Consider the following 9,577-nt stretch of genomic DNA (forward strand, 5'->3'; position numbering starts at 1 on the left):
CTGAATTTACCTTTGTTGTAGTAATAGAGAGAAATTTCCTAAATCTAAAATTATTTCCTGAAAAAACATAGATTCAGACTTTAAGGAAAGGCCTTTGGAGATCCCTTGTAGCATTAGTAGTCTAAGATTTCATTATTTCACAGCTCACAGCCAGGCTGGAATCAGAGAACAAAATTCAATTTAACTAAACAAATATTTATTGGCTAGTAAGAGTACATGCTAGGTGCCATGCTAGGCAGACAAATCAATAAGACAAAGTTCCTATCCTTAAAGAGCTCATATTTATTTAGGAAGATATCTGTGTAAACAAACAGTGCCAATACTTAACAAGTACAACAGAAGTATGTATAAAGTTCCATAGGCTGAATAGAGAAGGACCTGATTGACTTCACAGAAGAAAGATACAGGGGAAGCTGTCATAGGCTGAATAATGGTCCCAAAGATACCCATGTCCTAATCCCTGGAATTTGTGAATATCACCTCATATGGCAAAAGGTATTTTACAGATGCGATTAAATTAAACATTTTGAGATGGAGATGTTATCCTGGATTATTAGGATAGGCCCTAAATGTAATCACAAGTGCACATAAAAGAGGGAGGCAGAGGGAAATTTGACTACAGAAGAGAAATAAATGTAACCACTGAAGCAAGAGATTGTCCTTATGCCCAGGAATGCAAGCAGCCTTCAGTAGCTAGGAAAGGAAAGGAAATGGCTTCTTCCCTAGAGCCCCTAGAAGGGACCAGGACTGCTGACACCTTAACTTTAAACCAGTGAAACCAGTTTCAGACATCTGGCCTCCAGAACCGTAAGAAAATAAACAGTTGTGGGGTTTTAATCCACCAAGTTTGTGGTAACTTGTTACAGCAGCCATAGGAAACTAATACATAAAGTTTCTCAGAGAACAAGAGTGATGTCTGCCTGACCTGGGTTTTAAAGGATGAATAGGGGGCTTCCCTGGTGGCACAGTGGTTAAGAATCCACCTGCCAATGCAGAGGACATGGGTTCAAGCCCTGGTCCGGGAAGATCCCACATGCTGCAGAGCAACTAAGCCCGTGTGCCACAACTACTGAGCCTGCGCTCTAGAGCCTGCGAGACACAACTATGAGCCCATGTCCTGCAACTACTGAAGCCAGTGAGCCTAGAGCCCGTGCTTCGCAGCAAGAGAAGCCACTGCAATGAGAAGCCCACACACCTCAATAAAGAGTAACCCCCGCTCGCTGCAACCAGAGAAAGCCTGCGCGCAGCAATGAAGACCCAATGCAGCCAAAATAAATAAATAAATAAATTTATAAAAATAAATAAGTAAATAAAGGATGAATAGGAATGTTAAGGGAAGCAGGAACAATCCAGAGAAGACTGAACCTTCCTTTTCTCTGACTCTCCAGTCTCAGAAGATAGGAAGTTGGACCTAAAACATGATTTTGTACCCCAAGTTTTGTGACATATGCCTCATTTTTTAGCAGTAAGAGTCGAAGATTTCCAACATAGGTGTTATTTTTCTTCCCTTCACTTCACCTCTGGCTTTTCAGTTTGAATTTATTTTATTTTAAAAAATTTATTTGCTTGTTTATTTATTTATTTACTTGGCTGCATCAGTTCTTAGTTGGCACATGGGATCTTTGTTGCGGCGAGTGGGCTCTGTAGCTGTGGAGCGCGGGCTTAGTTGCCCTATGGCATGTGGGATCTTAGTTCTCCAACCAGGGATCGAACCTGCGCCCCCTACACTCGATGGCAGATTCTTAACCACTGGACCAGCAGGGAACTCCCTGAATTGAAATCTTTGTTTTTACAAAGTTTTTTACATCTGGGAGAGAAGAGACTCTCTAGGAAAAACATTCTTAAGAGAGCAAGTGAAAAAAACTAGAGAGTCTGATAAGGACACTTGTTTATTACTGGAGAAAGCTTGGAAAGAAAGTAACAAAACACTCTCCAAAAACAAGCAAAGGAACTCCTTGCCTGTTTTGTTTGGGACTAAGAGAAACAGGACAGTGAAAATAAGACGTTAGTAAGAGCTCTAAACTGGGTATAACTGAAGAGAGAATAAATTACTCAGAATGCAGCACAGAAACACAAGGATATATATAGTTAAGAGAGAGGGAGGATAGATGGAGAGCTCCAACATGTATAATGAGAGTTCTAGAAGAAAATAAACAGAATGATGGTGAAACAGTGTTTGAAAATGCAAGAGATAAAATTTTAAAATATTGATGAAAGACATTAGACATCAAACTTTAAAAATAAGCCTTTAGTACTAATAAAATAAACACATGCTGAGGCACGTTATAGGAATATTTACACAACATTAAGGATAAAGAGAAAATTGTAAAAAGCTACCAGAGATGAGAGAGAAAAAACAGATTACCTATGAAACAACAGTGAAGACTGATAAAAGACTTCTCTATAGGGGGCTTCCCTGGTGGCGCAGTGGTTGAGAATCTGCCTGCTAATGCAGGGGACACGGGTTCGAGCCCTGGAGCAACTAGGCCCGTGAGCCACAACTGCTGAGCCTGCGCGTCTGGAGCCTGTGCTCTGCAACAGGAGAGGCCGTGATAGTGAGAGGCCCGCGCACCGCGATGAAGAGCGGCCCCCGCTCGCCACAACTAGAGAAAGCCCTCGCACAGAAACGAAGACCCAAACACAGCAAAAATAAATGGATTGATTGGTAAACTCCTGTGCCCGGCATCTTCTTAAAAAAAGGAAAAAAAAAAAGACTTCCCTATAAACATAGAATTTTATCCCCATCCAAAATATCATTAGTGAGGGCAAAGTACATTTTGATATACCAGAAACAATTAAGGAATTTTTTTTAAACCACCCATACAATCTCACTGAAAAACATAGTTATAAATAACAATTTATAAAACTGCTTAGGAAAACTTCCATTTCTGGCCATGATGGTATAACAGGGACCACGTTTACCCTCCTGCCTTAATCATCTAGAAAACTGGACAAAATATATGAAGCAACAACTTTCAGACATTGGACAACAGGCAGCACAGGATAGTGATCCCTGAAAGAAGGTAAACAAATGAAGTGAATCCTATGAGTATCCCAGCTTACAGCCTAGAAAGTGTTTTCAGGCCACCTTGTAGAAAGAGGAAACTAAACAGAGCCTGACAATCTCACTGTATTGGGAAGACAGAGTTTGGAGTTCAGCGAGGCCAAGGTGGCTAACATTTTCAGGGAAGAGTGCCAGAAAGGATGGAGATACACACAGAGAGAACTATGGAGCTCTGCAGAAGGATCCTCTCAAGATCTCGGCTAAACATACTCATGCTGAAACTATCAAGGTTGAGGAAAGAACCGTTTGAGAGGAGGAGTTGGCACAATCTTCCAGTGGTAAGAAAGCCATTTTGGTGGACAGGGTAGCAGGATTCCAGCTGGCAGGTTTCCTATTACTACTGTTTGATCTTTATTCCTTAGCAAATCAAAGAGCCAAGAGATTACAAATGTGAGGTCATTTGTTACTTGGAATGTGAGCCTCAGTTAAGAACTTTTGCCCTCCTGGTGACTACAAGAACCAGCAGAATTTTTCTAAGTAACACTCTGGTTCTCTTGGGCCAATCTGTCAGACTCAACTTGTGTGTCCTCAGTTCTCAGCAGCCAACAGAGCAAAGGAGTTCTCTTACTAAAGGATTCTGAGAAATCTCTAAGGAATGGTTAAGTGTGCCACAGATCCTCACAGGAAATTACTATCACTTTTGCCAGCTGTCCCTGCTCCAAACCACTGCGGCTCTTGAACTTTGTCACCACCTCCTTCAGGCTCCCCACATGGCCCCATCCCAATGGACATAGATCTCCTCACTCGATTCCCCAAAGCTCAGTTCAGTCCAGGCTATTTAACAAGACACAAAGGCATAGACATGAAAAACAAAGAGTAGCCCACAACTGCCACTAGAAGCGGCTCTTCTTCAGATTCCTGGTAAGGCAGAGCCAGCTCAGCCCACCCAGTTTCCCCAACAGGAATCTCCAGACTGTGCCACGTCTTGGAGTCTTGATGCCAGCAACAGGCATGAGTCCAAAGAGAATCTTTCTTTTCCAGTTCAAGGCCTGCTTATTTTCACTCTAGAACATCTATCCTTTTCCTTAGGGGGAAAAACTCACCTCCACCTTGACCTGGTTGATGCAATCCCAGGAATTGTGGACACTTTCCAGGCTTCAGATAACCTGGCTCTAACTCCACTTTGTGAGATACAGTTTTTCAGACCAGTCTGTCCGGTGTGAGGTATAGAGAAAAGACTGGCACACACCTCAGGGTGGCTCCAGTTTTCTGATCACCTGCGAGCAAACACTTGAATTAAAAACAAACATTGAGGCTTCCCTGGTGGTGCAGTGGTTAAGAATCCGCCTGCTAATGCAGGGGACACAGGTTCGAGCCCTGGTCCGGGAAGATCCCACATGCCGTGGAGCAACTAAGCCCGTGCACCACAACTACTGAGCCTGCGCTCTAGAGCCCATGAGCCACAACTACTGAGCCCGTGTTCCACAACTACTGAAGCCCGCGCGCCTAGAGCCCGTGCTCCACAATAAGAGAAACCACTGCAGTGAGAAGCCCGTGCACCACAACGAAGAGCAGTCCCCACTCGCTGCAACTAGAGAAAGCCCTCGCACAGCAACGAAGACCCAATGCAGCCAAAAATAAACAAATAAAAACATTGGTCTCCTAAGAACAATAAGGATTTTAAGAAACATTCCAGTCTATATAATTATTTACGGAGAAAAATGGATCTCTCTCTCCCTGCAAGGGCACAATCCTGTGAAAGACACAGATTTTAACACTAATAAATAAATTAACCTCGGCATCTCAGTCTGAAATATCTGGATTTTGGTTAATGGTCATTTCATGATTTTCTTTAGGATAAAGGTGGGTATTTGCTTTATGTATGTGTAGTGGGCCCATCCTGGTGATTTTCCTAAGTAAAGGCAGACTGCTTCAAAATGAATTTACATCTTGCCTTCTAGAAATACAAAACTGTGACTGTAAAATATAACACTTCTCTGACTTTAGAAAATGTTTCAGTTATTGGGCACCCATCAAAACTTATGAGTACAAAGAGGAGTAGGGGCTAGAACAGAACCTCAGAAATGGACTCCTTCCCTTTTCTAGTAACTTCAAAATATCTATATTCCTTCTTTCTTAGCACTAAATCTTGCCCCACTTTTTTTTCCCCTCCCTGAACCAATCTTTCACCTCTAATCACACACAGAATGGAATGTAGCATAAAAACTGCTGAGCTTCCAAAGGTAATCTTTTATGAATAGTACAATGTCATCAGAAACTGGATATGGTCAAAAACAGAATTAGGAACCCCAAGAAAAGCCTGGGTGGGGGTTAGCTTGGGAGGACTCACATCTCAATTTCTTGCCTTTTTCTCATTCTCTCCTCACTTAACATCTTCCACATGCAGGTTAGGTTTCTCAATCTGTGGTCTGTTACCCTCTGGGGGTCTTGAACTTCCAAGGCACTCTGAGTCTTCTATGAGAATTTTATTTTATTTTTGTTTTTTTAAATTTTTTATTGGAGTATAGTTGATGTACAATGTTGTGTTAGTTCCTGCTGTACAGCAAAGTGAATCAGTTATACACATACATATGTCCACTCTTTTTTAGATTCTTTTCCCATATAGATCATTACGGAGTATTGAGTAGAGTTCCTTGTGCTATACAATAGGTCCTTATTAATTTTCTTTTTAAAAAAAATTATTTATTTTTGGCTGCGTTGGGTCTTTGTTGCTGCTCGCGGGCTTTCTCTAGTTGCAGCGAGCGGGGGCTACTCTTCGTTGTAGTGTGCGGGCTTCTCATTGCGATGGCTTCTCTTGTTGTGGAGCACGGGCTCTAGGTGCGTTGGCTTCAGTAGCTGTGGCACATGGGCTCAGTAGTTGTGGCTCTGGAGCGCAGGCTCAGTAGTTGCGGTGCACGGGCTTAGTTGCTCCACGGCATGTGGGATCTTCCCGGACCAGGGCTCATACCCATGTCCCCTGCATTAGCAGGCAGATTATTAACCACTGCGCCACCAGGGAAGCCCCTTATTAGTTTCCTATTGTGTATATGTCAGTCCCAATCTCCCAATTTATCCCTCCCCTCCTTCCCCCCACCCCCGGGTAACCATAGTTTGTTTTCTACATCTGTGACTCTATTTCTGTTTTGTAAATAAGTTCATTTGTACCTCTTTTTAGATTCCACATATAAGAGATATCATATATTTGTCTTTCTCTGACTTCACTTAGTATGATAATCTCTAGGTCCACCCATGTTGCTGCAAATAGCATTATTTCATTGTTTTTTTTATGGAGTAATATTCCATTGTATATATGTACCACATCTTCTTTATCCATTTCTGTCAATGGACATTTAGGTTGCTTCCATATCTTTGGCTATTTTAAACAGCGCTGAAATGAACACTGGGGTGCATGTAACCTTTTGGATTGTGGTTTTCTCTGGATATATGCCCAGAGGTGGGATTGCTGGATCAGTATATGTGCTGCCGAAATGAGCACTTCTATGAGAATTTTAAAACACTGTGTTTTAAGTTTTATAATATAAGTATGTTAGCATATTTTGGATCATCTGGATTAACATTTTATATTTTTGAGTGATCCTGAATTTATGTTTAAGTTTACAATTTAACTGGTATCACATTATACTCTGAAGTTAGCATTTAACTTTTAAGGCAATGTTGCCCAGCCCTGGGGGCCGGGGTGGGGGGGAATGAGGGATGGTCCCTTAAATCCCTTGGGATCTGTAGGTATGTCTCAGTGGTACACAATTACTCACACTTGAAAAACACTGGCTTAAGCTACCTTCTTCTCTTTTCTTCTTTCTCTTATGAGAGATAACTGGAAAGAAACTCATGAGAGGCTAATAGAAACAGACAAAAGTAGTTTTAAAAATGACAAGTATTTGTCAGTTTATTTTCAATATTCGATCAATTTGAGCAACAAGAAAATATAAGCAATCTAATTCTAAATATAAAAATCAGGAATTCCCTGGTAGTCCAGTGATTAAGGATTTGGTGCTTTCACCGCTGACACCCGGGTTCAATCCCTGGTCCAGGAACTAAGATCCTGTAAGCGGTGCAGCAAATAAATAAATAAATATTATTTTTAAAAATAAGGCAAAGGCAATACCTCAATATTGTGAATATATATAGGAATCGCCAAATGCTTAGAATTAGTTATTTTCTACCCACAACAAACCAATTCCATGCCTTTATCCCTAGTTGTTGTGTGAACTTGGTATATATTTTAGAGACCCTTTTTATATTCAGGCCAGCCCCTAAAGTACATGTTCAGAAGCTGCTTCTGTTACTATGTGTGATAGGTCAGATTTCTGAAGCTCACAGTTTACAGAAAGACTCATGAAAATCAATCTGCGAATACAGTGTTTTAGAGTATTTTTAGTTAAAAAATTTTTTTTCCTCAAAGCATGAAACCTTTGTGTCCTCAGAAGTGTAATATAGTGGTTTGGGGGAAATGGAGATGGAATAGGGAGAGGATAACCTTCATATTCTTTGTCTCTTTCCCACCTCTTTCCATGAGTCCCTTAGTATCTCCATTTCTTCTCTCAGAGGCACCACTGCCCTCCCGCTGCCTCACTTTTTTTTTGAATAATATTTTCTTTCCCACTTTTTTCCTTATCTGTTTTTCTCCCATTTTGTTTCAGGCCTTAGTCTATTTTTTTTTTTGTGAACATAATTTAATGTTATTTCCATTCCATATTTAGCTTGTATATATGTATACCTAATGAATGGTAGATTTTTGGTTGAATAATAATACAACATTTATGTAAACTTGGCATTTTATATTCAGTTCCTCTTAGCCTTAAAGCAATCCGAAAAAGTAGATACTGTATGTCTGTTTTATAGATGAGGAACTGAGTCTGAGAGAGAATAAGTAACTTGTGAAAGACCACATAGGTAATATATATATCAAAACTCACGCTTTTTTCCCCACAACATCACATTCCACTCTTAGAAGAAAAAAAAAAAGAGGGGGGCTTCCCTGGTGGCACAGTGGTTGAGAGTCCGCCTGCCGATGCAGGGGACACGGGTTCGTGCCCGGGTCCGGGAAGATCCCACATGCTGCGGAGCGGCTGGGCCCATGAGCCATGGCCGCTGAGCCTGCACGTCCGGAGCCTGTGCTCCGCAACGGGAGAGGCCACAACAGTGAGAGGCCCGTGTACCGCAAAAAAAAAAAAAAAAAAAAAAGAGGTTGCGGGTTTCCCTGGTGGCACAGTGGTTAGGAATCCGCCTGCCAGTGCAGGGGACACGGGTGAGAGCCCTGGTACGGGAAGATCCCACATGCTGCGGGGCAACTAAGCCCGTGCACCACAACTACGGAGCCTGCGTTCTAGAGCCCGCGAGCCACAACTACTGAGCCCATGTACCACAACCAGTGAAGCCCACGCACCTAGAGCTCGTGCTCTGCAACAAGAGAAGCCACCGCAATGAGAAGACCATGCATCGCAAAGAAGAGTAGCCCCCGCTCCCCGCAACTAGAGAAAGCCCGTGTGCAGCAACAAAGACCCAACACAGCCAAAACATAAATAAATTAAAAAAAAAAAAAGAGGCCGAGTAATTTCATGCTCCTTTAACACTGCCTTGGTAAGAGACTTTATCCAGGTTCACGATGACCAACAGGCCTAATTAACACCTCCTACCTTCATAGCCTAACTTCAAGCCAATATTTGCAATGTTTGTATATCTAGTTGTCACCTTAAACCAAACTAGCATTCACCCCCGCCCCCCGCCCCCATCACACCATTTTCTGTTACGGGCTCTGCCAATTTTTGTCATTCAGAGTCAAAACCTTGGTGATATTCATTCATTCAACAAGCATTTAAATACTATTGAGCACAGATAAGAATTGTGCTAGGGATGCTGGGGTATACAACAGTAAGTTTGACAGAGTTTCTGACTTCCTAAAGGCTTATAGTCTGTCAGGAAAGACACACAAGTGGGGACCCAAACCATTGTAGGGATATTAGAAAAGACTTCCTGAAGGTAGTAATGATGAGGGTGGGTGGGTGAGGAGGTTTGTTCCATGGGAGAAAGCATAGGAAGAGAAAGCATGGAGGAACCCAAAGACATACTGCTGAAGCACTGGGTAGTGGAAATGGAGAGGAATGGGAAAGACATGGAAGAAGCCTTTCAAGCATGAAGGGTCTGGTAAACTATGTTAAGGAATTTGGACTATCTGAAGAGTAGGAGGAAGCCATGATCTTTGTATTTTAAAAGAATTAATCTGCTTATCCTTTGAGAATTTTCCCTTTCTCTTCCACCCCCTGAATCCAATCTGTTACTAAATTCTGTCCATTTCTTATCGTCTAATTTGTTCCTTTATCTCTATTCCCATTGCCACCCACCTTAGTCCCTGCCCTTCTCGTCCCATGCTTAGTTAGATTAAGAGCCCTTTCACCAGTTAGTTTCCAGACTCTCCCTCCAATCTACACTGTACACGAAGACTAGACCAACAATCCCCAAGTGCTACACCAGGATAGCAGTGAAGTCCAAGTCACCCATTTCGGCGCTTGCGACCATCTCTATCCTATCTAATATTACCACTTAAAATCAATT

Source organism: Lagenorhynchus albirostris, chromosome 13, assembly GCF_949774975.1.
Source record: "Lagenorhynchus albirostris chromosome 13, mLagAlb1.1, whole genome shotgun sequence".
Taxonomy (NCBI): Eukaryota; Metazoa; Chordata; class Mammalia; order Artiodactyla; family Delphinidae; genus Lagenorhynchus; species Lagenorhynchus albirostris.